This window comes from Coenobita brevimanus, chromosome 87, assembly GCF_032717465.1.
Source record: "Coenobita brevimanus isolate Jiangsu-jjx chromosome 87, ASM3271746v2, whole genome shotgun sequence".
Lineage (NCBI taxonomy): Eukaryota > Metazoa > Arthropoda > Malacostraca > Decapoda > Coenobitidae > Coenobita > Coenobita brevimanus.
In genome coordinates this window covers 1,345,799-1,361,630 of record NC_137040.1, presented here as the reverse complement: position 1 = coordinate 1,361,630, position 15,832 = coordinate 1,345,799, and the positions used below count along the sequence as shown (strand labels likewise).

The window sequence follows — 15,832 nt, the reverse complement described above, 5'->3', positions numbered from 1 at the left end:
AAAATACCGAAAAAATGGATCAAAATCTCGCAATTCTTTTAAGGCTGAAACTATAATAATACCAAAAATACAACTGTACATTTTATGCAAGGGCTCTCTCCTGCATTTTTATCGGTTACCGGTACTTGGTAAGCCGAAATGTAGGGCCTCAAAAAGGTTGGTTTTAACAAGTTGCCAATACACAGTTCAGGGATATTACCATAAACCCATAGTATATTACCTAAGAATGCTGATAAACCCCCATAACCCCATTTAGAAATCTATATTTACAGAGGTGATGAATTTAATTAAAATTTCCCAAAACACTATACCTTGGATCTTACTCTGCCAGTCCCTGCAAAAAATGCGTGCATTCATACATTTCTCTTTCCGTCGACTGCGCATGCCCCTGCTAGGTCTGTTTCACCATCTCATAGACATAATGTCATGTGATGGTATTCTACCAATCAATTTGAAGTGCGGTATTTGATTTCTTCTGGGTGGAAAATTCAAAATAGTCTCGCTGTGACTTCCTAAATAGACATGATCTGTCCACTAGGTGTAATATTGATTACTTACACGTTATTAAACATTTCCACTCTGAACCGAAGGAGGCCGTTGAGTTACTGAGAAAACATGGTGTACTTTTTCTGGTAGTTTTTGATAATATTTGAGTGATTTTGACCTTCATTCATTTTGCCTCTTTTCCAATCGTGAACTTTGGCTGGATGAGGGGGTGAAATGAGGCATTTTCGACAGAAAACGAAGACAAAAATAACTAAAATAGTAACAAAAACCACCAGAAAAAATCGAGTATACTGCACAACCTGGGCCATCATATCTCTAAGGTAAACATTGCGCTGCAGCACTTAGGTCGGGTTAGGTTTGGTTAGTTTAGATCTGTTTAGTTAGGTTAACCAGTTGTGCAATACATTTCTCTGGTGACTTTATATGCGATTTCAGTGATTTCTGTCGGTTTGGTTAGGTTAGGTTAGGTTTGGTCTGTTTGGTTTGGTTAGCCCGTTGTGCAGTATATTTTTTCTGGTGGTTTTTGATGCGATTTGAGTGATTTTTGCCTTTGTTTTATGTCGAAAATACTTTTCACCTCATCCAGTCAAGGTTCATGATTGGAAAAGAGGCAAAATGAAGCATTTCCGACAAAAATGAGGGTCAAAATCACTCGAATCTCATCAAAAACTACCAGAAATATTTACTGCACAACCTGGGAGGTGTATTGGCAACTTGTAAAAATTTACCAAAATGTCCTTGACTTTTCCTGCCATGTGCAACAAAAAGGCTATTCTGCCCATCTGATGTTAACCCACTTGCTGCTACTTATAACATAAAAGATTCCTTCCACTTCTCTCACCTTTGTCCTTGACTCGATGTGTCTTGCAGCAAAAACTTTTCCTCTGTGGGACGAACTGTAATGGCCGCCACTTCTGCATCTCTGGTCTCAGAACCATAGGTCCTACCTCCAGTTAGTACCTTGCTTCATTACCACCACATCCTCGTCACCACTTCTTGCATTCAGGCTCCTTAACAGTGTATGGATTAGTGAAATTATCGAGGATCTCAGGGTCCCAGCACGCCGCTCCCAGCCATTGTTTTCCTCCGCTCGGAAAGCTCCTTCCGCCAAGGGGCTCCAACTTGCCTGTTGGTTCTCTTTACAAAACATATTACCAATATTCGTCTCAAACAAGTATATGCTTACTGTTACTATACAACAGTTAAGTTTGGTTTAATTAGGTTCAGTTTTGTTAGTTTAAGTAAGGTTAGGTTAGACTGGGTTAGGAAGTGAGGAAACTTCATAACTTCCTAGTTTTCAACCGCTTCACAACATCAATCACTTGTCACATTTCCGCCAACAAATAATATAACTAGTTTGTAAACTGGAGGTGCCCAAGAAGCTAGTGATTCTTCTACTACCAATACTTGAGTATTAACAAGATACGTTGCATTTACTCGAGTATATTCACTTATCCTCTACCTTAGGGAAAATTCTGTAAAGGAAGTAATATTCAAACTTTAGTGGCAAAGTTACGTACACCGTTCTTGCGTTAAATTGGTCTGTTTTTGGTACTGATGTGATCTTGACATTGAAGTGGTCCTGGTACTGATGCGGTCTTGGTGTTGAAATGGTCTTGGGACTGAAGTGGTCCTGGCATTGAAGTGGTCCTGGCACTGAAGTGGTCTTGGTGTTGAAATGGTCTTGGCACTGGAGTGGTCCTGGCACTGAGGTGGTCTTGGTGCTGAAATACTTGACAATGAAGTGGTCCTGGCATTGAAGTGGTCTTAGTGTTGAAGTGGTCCTGGCATGGAAGTGGTCTTGGTGTTGAAGTGGTCTTGGTGTTGAAGTGGTCTTGGTGTTGAAATGGTCTTGGTGCTGAAAGGGGCTTGGTGTTGAAGTGGTCTTTGGTGTTGAAATGGTCTTGGTGTTGAAGTGGTCTTTGGTGATGAAGTGGTCTTGGTGTTGAAATGGTCTTGGTGTTAAAATGTTCTTGAAGTGGTCTTTGGTGTTGAAGTGGTATTGGTGTTGGTCTTTGGGAAGTGGTCCTGGTGCTGAAATGGTCTTGGTGTTGAAGTGTCTTTGGCACTGAAATGGTCTTGGTGTTGGAGTGTCTTTGGCACTGAAATGGTCTTGGTGTTGAAATAGTCTTGCTGTTGAAGTGGTCTTGGCATTGAACTGCTCTTTGGCAATGAGTGGTTTTGGCATTAAAATGGTCTTGATGTCCAAATGGTCTTGACATTTACGTGACATGGCGATGAAGCAGCTTGGCATTAACGTGGCTTGACTAAGAAGTAACTTGATTGTTCAGTTGGTTGAAAGGCTTGACCCAGGAAAGGATGAATGGTTAATGTCAATGAAATGTCCTTAAACTATTCGTGACATGAAACCAAATATGTAACTTGATAGGAGCTGAGGGAAAATAAAGATCACCAGAAACAGGGAAATATCAAGAAGAGAGGTGGGACTGAAGAGGAGGACTGTAAAGACGGAAAGAATGGAGACAAAAAGACCCCTTTTAGTCGCCTCTTACGACAAGCAGGGTTACTGGGGAAGTATTCTTTCCCCCCTTCCCCTGGGGGAATACTACCATGGGAGTAATGTAGGGTCAAGACCCGGTCGCTGGCCTAGAACAACACTCCCACGTAGGGAACTCAACCACATTTACCAGTTAGTCAAAGTCCAGGCTGAGACCACTACTTAATCATCTCGTATACACAACTCCTCCTCATAACGGGAAACCTCCACATTCCTTGGACCTTGCCATATGGAAGGACTGTTCTGCCCCTGGCAAGGCACTGTCTGCAACAGGACAACAGTTGCTAGCTAGCTTGTGATTAATGTGTCTGCTCGGCCAGACAGACCATGGCTGAGCAACAGCAACAACCCACTCACCTACTTATTTACCTGTGTTGTCTATCCACCTACATATTTACCCTTTTTACAATAATGGTACCTATTTACATGCCTGGACAACCACCTTTTTACCCATTTAACCGACTCATATTTTACCTATCCACTTGTTTACCAATTTTACCTACCTGTTTTACTGATCCACCTACCTATTTTCTTTCCACCTAACTGATCTATTTTGCCAGCCCATTACATTAAGTACACTTGGTCACACATGAACTTAAGACAGTGTCTGTGTGAAGTGGAGGTCTGGCTACAATTTCTGACGTTCATGCATCACAGTTACTTGGTCATTTCAACTAATATTTCACGTCAGTTCCACCAAAAATGTGTGATTAAGCCAAGGTTATCAAGTGTACCAAGTGCCAGACCTCTGCTACAAACCGATGCTGTCCCAGATTCATGTGTTCCCAACTGTACATGCTTACCCACCTATTAATGCATTTTGTTACTCTGCTGTTTCCCTAATTCACCTACTACTTTTAGCCCCCTACTACCAGATATTTTTTCAACCACCTACCTATTTACCTATTTTTTGGCACAGACCCCGTGTACCTTTAGCTATTTTGCCTACCTACAGTATATACCCACCCACCCATATTTTTACCTTGACACCTACCTTTTATTTTTGTTTGCCAGTTTTACCTACCCACCTACTTATTTACCCACTTCACCTACCCAAGTACCAATTAACCCATCTCCACCTAACTGGCATATTTTAACTACTTACCTATTTTACCCATCAACTATTAATTACCCACCTGCCTATTTACATTTTACCTAAGGACCTACCTCTTTTCACCAGCATATTTCCCTACCTGTCTATACTTACCTACATTCCTGTTTGCCTGTTAACCTATTAGCCTATATTAGGCAACCTATTTGCTTACCAGTATACCTATTTACCTAACTGCCTGTATCAACCTACATACAGCAACTAACTACATATTTACTAATATACCTTGATTGCCTACTTACCTACCTGTTTGCCCACTTAACATACACAACTAATTAACTGTGTACTTTGTGTATTTTTTATCTACCAATTTACTTGTGGCACCTTGTGTACATATATACCTACCTACCTGTTTACTTGCCTATTTACCTATATATCTTCCTTACTTATCTACCTACCAGCACTGCCACGCCAGCTCTACCCTCCTTTACCCTACAAGCGACCTGGGACCAGCTACCCACTGCTTCAAAAGCTTCCACAGCTGATGACATTACTGGGTTTGATGGGTTTCTTACTATCACTAATTCATAGTGGAGGTGCAGAGGAGTTAAATGGAAGCCTTGGTCCCAACTTCTCAGCCTTGGAAGCCCACCCTCAACACCAAGCCAGCCAAACACTTTAGCCATGCAACTTGGAGGAGGGGATGATTATCATATTCTTGCCTCTTCTAGCCACCATTAAAATCAGATCAAGATTGCACTTCATTGAATAGAGAAGGTCATAAAAAATAATTATTAAAATTAAACAACGCTAACCAGTACAATATCGCTGAGTGAGGGATACTTTCACAGGCTGTGTACATTATGACTGGGCATATTTATTCCTCTACCAAAAACTGTCCAAATGGATCCATGCTCTCACAGCCTCCTGTAATTTGAGAGTGGACTACCACTAGTTCAGTACCCTCTCCTGTCAATGTAAACTCCTCAAATAGTCCTTCTGCCAAGACCTGACAGCACAATTGGCTTTAGGACCCCTCATGATTTCTCCTTCATTATGGTGAGCATGTAGCACCCATCTGGCAGCAGCAGCACTCTCACCTCATTTTCTGCTGAACTCCAGTGCAAGAGTTAACCGATACTTCCAGACCTTCATGTATGCAACAGGTCAGCTCTGGAATCATCTTCCTCAATCTCTATTTCTTTGTACGTAAGGCCTCCAGTCTTTTAAACGCAGTGTGGCTATGCAAACTGGAGAGAGAGAGAGAGAGAGAGAGAGAGAAAAAATCTTGAATTTGGCTCTCTCATTCTCTCTTGCTAGGAGGGAACAATTGTGGCAGTCTTCTAGCCTTTTGTTCCTTCTTCCTTATTGGAAAAAAATTTCAAGCTCCAGTTCTTCAGGTCAGAGAGCTCTATTCATTCCATGCCACACCTGCAGAACAACAAACAGGTGGAGACATTCTCCACTTTTGTCCTGTTGCATGATTCCCTTATGCAGTCCATAAGCTGCAACAACACTAAGTAAGTCCTTCTAAATGTGTCCTAATGAACAGCCTACCTGCTGTGCAATCATCTCATCCAGTGCTAGGACCCAGCCTTGCTCCCTGTCTGCACCCTACACCACAGTCTTCACTCAACTTTGGCACAATTCCTACCTTCAAACTTGAAATTTCATGGAAGAACAGTTTCACCTCAGCTATGGCTGCCAGTTCTTGATGGTGTGGTCACACTTTCATGCCTGCCTTACCAGTAGTAATTCCACCAAATTCATGGGTACAGGTGCAGTTGGTATCAACAAGTGCAAAATGTAAAGTTTATTTCTAGACGCGCTGAACGGTGTCCAATGGTCCTGAAGATATTAACATCAGCAGCTATAATTGGTAATGGTGTATGTATTTGCTGATGGTCCTGATAAAAAATAAAAATAATAATAACTAAAATCAGGTCACTCAATGTACATATTTCTACAATGGAGCATGAAGGCTTGCTGGAACCCAGGATGGGTACTGTATAACATACATGTAACATTTTTTCTAAAAATGCAAAAAACAATTTGTAGCCATCAGTTACTCTGCATAGGTCACTGTCCAGAGCAGAAAAAGTGAACTTGCAAGCCATGAGGCTCAATTTGGATTCAAGATCCTCAAAGATGTACACCCCAAGTTACTGTATTTATACTGCACTCCATGGGTGCCATGTCACACACAGTGTCTACATTGACCCTGCCTCAGAATATATACTAATAGTACTGATGCTAGCATATAGTCAGTAGATAAATTTTCTTTAAAACTAAACTACCAAGAAATATTCCACAAATCCCTCTACTACACAAGTGTAATGGGCCCACTAGCCTGTACCAAGTGACACAATGGTACTGAAAACTGGTATAAACTTCAGACAAAAGCAAACTTGGGCAAGCATATTTACAATAAAGATTTACAGCCTATTGCTTTTGTTTTCAAATTTACTAAATCATCTAAACCCTGTAGTCCTTCTATAGGAGCACAGGGGACCAGGGCTACACTGATATGTCCTGACATTTAAGGTTAGGATGATGGCTAAGCTATCCATTTAAGGTAGGGGTAACCACTCATCTGCCTGAGAAACTTTATCAAGTGAACAATGAACCCCAAACATCCCTTTGGCTTTAGCCTCTGTGGACCACAAACTGGTGCTGTCTTAACCCTCTAGACCACCAGGTGTTCATTAATTCTGGCCCATGTTTATATGGGGTCACTGTTCCTGACTAGTTGTCTCCATTCTCCTTTATGTCCATATGCATCCCCTGCTATTTTCTTTTCCTTCATATCTCGCTGTATACAGTCCATCCACCATCTCCTCAGCCAACCCCTTCTCCGTCTACCCTCCACTTCCATGCCCATTAATCTTCTACCCACATAGTCCTCATTCCTTCTCATTACATGCCCATACCACTGTACATTAGTAGCCTTACCACTGTTTTATATACTTTTCCTTTTACTCTTGCAATGACTTTTCTATCACATGACATTCCTGACATATCCCTCCTGTTTCTCCATCCTGCCTGTATCCTATGGTCAATTTTTGCATCCAGTCCACTGTCAGCTGTTATATTTGAGCCCAAATACTTGAATGCCCCAACTCTTTTCAACTTTTCTCCTAGCAAACTCACATCTTCCTGTTCTTCTCCATTAAAGCATTGATATTCCATCTTTCTCCTAGTAATTTAAAGCCTTCTATCCTTCATTTTCATTCTCCACTCCTCTAACTTCCATTCTACTCCCTCCCTGGTTATATCTATCAGCACAATATCATCTACAAACAACATAACCCATGGAGCCTCTTCAGTGATGCCTCTCTCCAAAGCCAAAACATCCATTAACAAATTGATGATATAAGGACTCAACGAGGATCGCTGATGTAGCCCAACTTACTGGAAACTTCTCTGTCACACTAACACTACTTCTGACCCGAGTTCTCACCCGGTCATACATATCTTTAGCCAGTGGCACATACTTTTCTGAAATGCCCTTCTCCCTCATTCATCTCCATACAGTCCATTTGTTAGTTATTAGAAATAATTTTTCCATGGAGTACAGGAAAGCATTTGGCTTGTCCTTTCACTGGGGTCATCTGCAGGTAACACTATGCCAAGTCAGTAGGAGATGGGTATCTCAACTTAACTACAACAGTTTCATTTTTTATTAAGGAATTATTGGTATTAATTCCATCATTACTTCAATGATACCCGTCAAATCTATTTTCTTCACAAAAAGCACTGTTCCATGCTTGCAACAGGCACCGTCCTGGGTTTGCTGATCTAGGATTTTGGCTTACTAACAGGCTGCCTTTCCACCTCTCAACACAGTCACCACCAAGCAGCAATCATTTACTGGTGGGTTTATGGTGTACTGTGCTACCAAGGTGTGGGGCAAAAGGCTTGCTGCTGATGTTGTGGAACACTCCCAGGCTTGGGACTACCACATTTACACAGCCAAAAGTCCAGGCCAAGACTACTACATATACATCTCTCTCCTACACAGTTTATTCTGTGCAGAAAGACTGGACTCCCTAGCTTTGGATGGTTGCAGGTCTATGAGACAGAAAACTAAATTAAAATCCGTGGCCAAGGTCAAGACCCCAGACAAGGGTTGGTGTCAGTAAGAACAAACAGGGAAGAAAAAAAAAAATGATGGTACACTTGTGGTGGTGGAGGTTGAGTGGCACAGTACTGTACAGTATCACTTACTGTAATGCAATTAGTGTGTGTGGAGGGGGGGGGGAAGCTGGCCAAGACCTTGAAATACATAAGAAGAAAAAAAAAAAATGCCCTGCAAAATATGCAAGCAGTATAATTTCCAAGGTTATACTATCTGAAGTATATACCTGCAATGTTTTGTTTTACTCTTCATTATGGTCAAGGATCAGTGACAAATATGCAGACTGTTACTCAGTACTAGGTCATACTATCAATTTCAGATGATCCCAAATTTTAAGACAGTCCTCTTCACCCAGTTTCCTACATTCATGTGTTAGAAGTGTTAAGTGGTGGTGACCATCACCCACTCACAATGTAGTGCTGCTTACTCCCTATACTTTTATCAATCTTTTTCTGTCTGCACTCTTGTCTACCTATCTCATCATTTTTTTTTTAGGGCCTTGGATTATAAAAGTAAGCCTTGGGTACAGTCCAACCCACTCCCCTTTCACCTTCCACTGGTTCATCATCTGTTGGCAGAGAAACATCAAAGCCTCTCTCACCTTAGTAATGTTAACCAGCAGAGGAAAGTGAAAAGTACAAGAGGTGAATTACCAGGCAAATTTTTGCCGGTGACGCACAAAGTTGCTTACACTGCTACACAACAGATGGTAGATCTGTCACATCTTTATGCAAATAGAAAGTAAAATGCTTCAAGTCCCTCTCTCATGCTCTTGTAGTCTTCTTTTAAGATTTGTGGCAAACACACACACTGTTGTTCTCTTTCTCCTCTGTCTCCAGGATTTATTCTGCTAAATAATCATATGACTGGTAGATTAATTCACTGGGACAAATGCATTATAAAACAATAATGCTAAACAAGAGAATTAGTGTTGTTATTATACAGTACTGCCACTTCACACTTTCTTCTTCCATTATAAGAGTAGCTACCAAATAAGCCTACACCAGTCCTGCAACAATCATGTATATGCAAACCAATTATCCTGACACCTGCTCATTCAAAAACTAAATGTGCAGAGAGGTCATGGGCCATCATATATTTTAATTGTTGTTTTACATCTAACATTGGCCAAGATGATGATGTTCACTTAATGTTTACTTCCCTGCAGTGCCGGTCTGTTGCCAAAACAATGTGGAATTGGTAAAAGTGTAAAAATTGCCACACTGAACCAGGCAAGATTACCATACTGGCCTCTAAAAACTTGCTAACGTATCTCAAAGTCCATAGTTCACATAACTAGGACAGCTTTCAAAACATTTCTGTTAGGCACGTGAAATATATACTTAAAGTCTCAACTAAATGATTCCACTGCTTGTGCAGTGAAATACTGATACAGTGAAGGATAATTTGAGACCAGTGTGCAAAAACGTTTTTGTTTTTTGGTAGACTTAAAAATTATAGGACAAACCTCCAGTGCTTCCAGTACCACAGGAATGTTCTTTCTCCATAAAAATCCCATCAAGACAAGATTATAGAAAACCTCATTCAGAGATGTACTAGCTACAAATGAGAGGCTAAATGACATCAACATTTTAAGAGTATAAACTGGCAGGTTTTAGAATTGCTGGCTCAAAGAATGTGGTGTTTCTAGTCTGTATATCCCCTGCTGGGCCCAGAATAGACTTCCCGTACTTTAAATTGCTCAATAGAGAATCTGATGAAAGACTTTTGGCAAGTAATGTACTCACCAATGAACCTCCTCAAGGATAGTCCTATGTGTTTCAACATGGCCATATACTGCAGTTGTACTGCACTGTTAATCCCATATACAGTAATCCCCTGCTTATTCAACACCGAATTACCAGATACACATCATTATTTAACAAAGCAAAAAAATCGGATGAATACAATCAACACAGTCTTCACTTTTAATTGTATTAACTGGCTGTGTGCACGGGAACCAAATTTCTTAAGCCACCCACAGCTCCCCACAACACCCCCCTACCACCAATGAATTCCGCCAAAACAAAGGCTGCTGCCCACTCCCCCTCAACCACTGAGAGTAAGTTGCCCAGTGTTGGTGCATGTTCAGTTCATTATGAAGGTTGTCATCTTTGTTGCACTATCAGAGATTTTGCTGGGGTTTATGTTGATTGCCTCTGTGCTGTGCACATGCCTGAAGCTCCTGTAGAAAGTATTATGTTTCTATAAATGTGTGTGTAGTTGGCATCTGCTTGTCTCCTTTTTGCAATGTAACTTCCATAGCTAGTCACCTGGTTTCAGTTCTACTCACACCCATCTACATATTTCATCCTCACTTTTAATAAGTAAAAAAATATTCTTAGTGCCTGTAGCTCCTTCTGTGGAAAATAATAAATGTTGATGTAAAGCATGTACCAGATGGTGCCAGGTTATCACCTTTGTGTTACATAAAAGTGGTGACATGTGGAGGTGGAGGAGGACTACTGGGCCTTGGGAAAGGCTACTGTCCCCGAGCTATAGGCCCTGAAGCCTTTGCCCAGAGTCGGACACAAAAAAAAAAATAATAATAAAAAAATAATAATAATAATAATAATAATTAAAAAAAAAAAAAACTTACACAGCTAAGCGCCTGCTTTTGGGTCTACTCATTTCCATCTACGCATCTCATTCTCACTTCTAATAAATAATATTATCCTTGGTGTCTGTAACTGAACATGCATTCAATGCAGATATGAGAGACCTATTGTGGAATATGTACAAAGTCTTTTTCCATAATTAAAAAATGACATAACATATGAGTGGTTGTGTATCATAAAAAGTTTATACAAAGGTGGTCATAAGAAAATAATCATACAGTTTTGCCTACTGACTGAGATCTGTATAGGGTTTTGTAGGGGTTATATATATTCCCTGTAGAGGGTTGGAAGGTAGTATGGCACTATCCGAAAAAATAGTTTATTCAACAGGGCCTAGGTTGAATTATGATGGATAAATGGGGGATTGCTGTTCCTATATAAAAGATATGTAGATGTGTGAAGTTGGGAAAGGGAGACCTAAGGTCAAGGAGATCAGTAATATGGACAGCCAGTAAATAAAAGGATTTATTCTAAAACCTGTCAGTTTACTATCCTCTGCAGTTGTAGTGCCTCAAATTTACAAATACCACTAGCCCAAGGAGGGTCATGCAATTAAACCATGATTGGGGAAAATAGGGAAATTTTCCTCATCCATAGGCCTGATCTCTCTCTCTCTCTCTCTCTCCCACCCCCTCCATCCTTTTTGCTGTGGAAATTATGAGGACAGCAATCAAAGGTCTTGTGCCATAATGCACCCATGATAACACATCTCACCCTGGCAACACTAGAGCCTAGATCACATGAAATAATGTATGTAGCAAAGCCAGACACAAGAAATTCCACATACAACTGAAGACTGGAGGGGAGTGGAACAGTGCATTGTGAGTGAAGCTCATGTGCATGACAGATTTGAAATAGAAGCACTATGGGTTTTCCACCACACTTAGCCTTTGCATGTGAAGACAGCACCATGTAGCCAGAATATTGGTCACTGCCAAGTCCATCAAGTAAAAAGGGTAACTCAAGAATGTGTAAAGGGAGGAATGACCAACTGTCTAGATAACCGAGGTTCTAATGAAACAACGAGTCCAAGTTGGAAGCTGAGAACCATTTGGAAAGAAATGCCAAAGTGTGAGTTTTCTCTGCATGTCCTTGCTGGAGATGATGACTGACAAACTGGCAAATTTGAGTTGTAACTCTGACTCAGTTTTGCAGCTAAAGGAGTGTTGTCTGATCCAAGGCCATATTAATCCAGTATTGTGGTACAGAAGATGGCTTCTCTCTGGGGCGGGTTTAGTTTCAGAAGAATCAGAGGTGGAGGGAGCTTTATTTTTGGCTGGGGTAGCAAAAGAACTAGGTGGGTCATTAGTTTCGGTGGGTATAACTTTCATGCCAAAGAACACTGGCAGGCAGCTGTTGCTATTTTTTCACATCATCCATGAGGGTCCTTTACGGAAGAGCAATGCCATTTAAAGCACACATCACCTTTGGTAGGTGGGGGCGCTCACCATCCACTCACTCGATGTAGTGCTGCTCTAGGGTGTCTGCCCTTTCCTCTCCATCCTTCTTTCCTTCCATTCTCTTCTGTCTTTCTTTCCTTCATTCTTTCCTCTTCTTTCAGCCTGTGGGTGACTCTACACTGAGTGACAAGCCAAATGGTTTCCTGTACACCAGGAAAGCATCTACTACACCGGGTGGTAACCATATAACCAGATTTTGGCACCTGGTGGTTTTAGTGGGTACTTATAGCACTCCAGTCGGACTGAGCCGGTGAAGGTTAATATCCATGGGGTGGTTGGGATTGATTGCTCATGTAATACCACTCAGGGAAGAGTGAGGCTGGTCACTCTCATCTTAAATGTCGGGACCAACTTCCTAGCAGCGGGCTCCTACGCTTCTCATGGGGCAATGTAGGATTGGATGATGGATGGATGGATGGATCACCTTTGGTGCAATAACTATGGCAGGGTCCATATCATACACTATGTTCTTGGCTATTTTCAGGGCACAGAAAAACTCATCATCTGCATTGGCACCAGCTGCTGCCCTACCTGCTTGATCTTCCTGTATGTCAGCTAACTGAACAACCTCTTCAAGCTTTCCTCAATCTTTTCTGGTTTTGTGGCCATTCAACAGCTCCATCGCCTTGTTTTCCCACATGTCCATTAAACCATTGCCACCCACTGGTCGTGCTAGTAACACCGTCGTCTGGACTTTTTCTGTTTCCTTGGAGCGAAACAGGGAAGTGTGTAACATAGTCTGGCTACAGTGACTTCTAGCATGCACTGACAGTCTCAGGCTTCACATCCTTTGGTACTTTCACCACAGAAAGACAAACAATAATGTTTACTTTGTCATCCTCTCGTCTGCTGGCTGGAGTAGCAATCATGTTCAGAGAAAGGAATGTCACCTTTTCATGCAGCACATGAATTGATTCTGAGTGCTTTGGTGTACTGTTACAGATAAGTAGGACTTTGAAATCTATCCTCACCTCAGCCACGTATCACTCCACCTAGTGGAAACAAACCATGGTAGAGGCAGTCAAGGATGATGTTATTGGTAGTTCAGGCTTATATATTGTGCACCTTGAATACTGGAAGCAACTTCTTGTTCCTGTGAGGGAGTGCTCTGGGGCTGGCTGCATTAAAGGTAATGCAGACCTTGTGTACCCAGCAGTGTTGTCACACAACAGACTACAGTTAAGCAGCCTTTGGCAGCCTTAAAGCCTGGCACCTGATGTTCCTCTTATGAAACGAAAGTCCTCTCTGGCACTTTCTTCCTGAGGAGACCTGTCTCATCGGCATTCCATATCTGCTCTGGCAGATACCCCATTTCTATTATTTTATCAGCTACTTTGGAAACCAAACTATTGCCTCGTGACTGATTGATACTGCCATCCTGGTTGTCTTCACATTTCATAAGGAGAGGCTTGAACTTGTCAAACTAGCCCTTACAGGCAGTGAATGGAGGTCTGGGGGTGGTGCTCGTGCTGGGAACTTTTAAGTCTTGAGTGCTGGTGTCTTGGATCAGTCATGCAGAGTCTTGCTCTTACGCATGATCGGCAATTCAATGGCAACTTCTGTTTAGGGCTGGTCCTTCACACACAAATAAAGTGCATTTTATTTTTATTTTTTTATTTTTTATTTATTTATTTTTTTTTTTTTTACCATGGCCTTAACTCTCACCTGTGATACAACTTCAGCAGTCTGCAGGACATTAGCATGCAGAGCATCTTTAATAGCCTTCATGTTCTTGTGATACATGCACAGTGTCCTCATTTACAAGGGAAATCAACACAGAAACTGAATTCAGCTTCTGTGCATTTCTCATTTGGTGTAATCTATCTATTGCCAGACGCCACAATCCCGCATGGGGTGGCCATTTGACTCTGAGTTATTTGTTTTACAGGGAGGGGCACTAACCCTCCACCAACCCACTTGACACGTAGGGAGCACGTATGGTTTGGTTATATGGTTACCACCCAGCGTTGTAAATGGTTTCTTGGCTTACAAGAAACCATTTGGCTTGTCACTCAATGTAAAGCCACCTGTAACAGAAAGAAAAGCATTAAGTAGTGACTGGAAAGATGGGAGAAATAGGAAGAGAGGAGGGCAGACACAGAAAAAGAATGATAAAGGCTAAGGAAGAAGCAGGCAGCATTACATCAAGTGAGTGGATGATGGTCGCCACCACCTACCACTAGTTGGTGTAATGATAGGGAAAAACAAGGTAACAGCAGGGATTCGAGAATGAGGATTATTTCCTTATATAACACAATTCAGCTAAAAAATGATGATCATTGTAGAATGAGGATGTAAAAACATTGCATTCTGCTGAAATGCCAACCATGTTTTTCTAAGATGCCCCGAAATCTGGGAGTTCCATTTTCCATCAAGACACTAAAGATACGTTGTCAGTTTGGGCACCTCTCAAGACTGAAGGTGACGTGATCGTTGTCAGAGGCGAGATATGAAAACTTGCATTCACACCTTGTAATGGCCGAAATTCTCTGTGGAATGACAAATCCAAATGGCAAATGGCTTTCCTAAATGGTGCCTTGCATCACAGCCTCAAAATGCCATATGTCTCTCAAGGAGAAACAACAGAGATTATCAGTATAGACAAGCACAGATTACTGTATAGCACCTTGTGCACTCATGCCCAAAATTTGATACATTATGGAAACTTATGGCAGTTGAAAGGGTTTTCCAAGGAAATTTTGAAATATTATGAAGTCTGTACCACGAGAAGAGGCAAGTGGCCACGCCGGAACACACAAGGCTATCCCTAAGTAAGGTCACGGTACATAGGTGTCCCCCCTCACAAGTTTTCATCAAAGATTCTCTCTTCTCCATCATAGAATTTTTCAGTACAGGAAGTCCATTGTATGCCAAGCACAGGATATATACAGAATAAAGCAGTCTGAAGCACTACAACCAGAGAAGCCAGTAAATTACAGTTTAGAAAAGCACATTCTTACATTGCACTATACTGTATAACTAGTTCTGCAAATATTAAAACATTTTAAGAATCAAAACCAAAAGTTCAATGATACCAGTAATACAGACATAATGAAGACACCATTTAACATTATACAGCATTTATCAATACAGTACGTTGCAATTTGTGCTTAGGTCTCTGACATCTGCAAGTTCAGTGGTGGACAAGAATCAAATGGCATGCTTGAGTGTCTTCACTTCCAATTTTAATTCAGACATATGTCTATGTACAAATTAATTTTGGTTTGCAGGTAGAAAACTGATCATACCAGACCACAAGAGAGGGAAGCTGGCATGAATGGGTTTAGTTTAGTGAGCACACAATTGTTGGTGTTCACACAAAACTACTTGTTGTTTACACACAACTACAGTACACAGTTCAATCACTGTTGTAACTAAGCTATAAACTTGTCAAGTACTGTATGCTTAATGTTTGCAGTTGAAACATCTGCATTTAATAAAAACTTGAAAAATTTAATATCAAAATACATGAAGGTAATTAAAAGCAACACATGGGGCCATACACACCAATGTTAAGAGAGGGGAGGGGTTAGGAAGCCA

At 41.2% G+C, this 15,832-nt stretch overlaps 1 protein-coding gene across 1 annotated transcript in view; it reads right to left on the bottom strand.

Moving 5' to 3' along the window:
• Positions 1 to 15,832, bottom strand: part of Pur-alpha (Purine-rich binding protein-alpha) — a 354,281-nt gene that overhangs the window by 17,645 nt on the left and 320,804 nt on the right. The gene's annotated exons all lie outside the window — the stretch shown is intronic.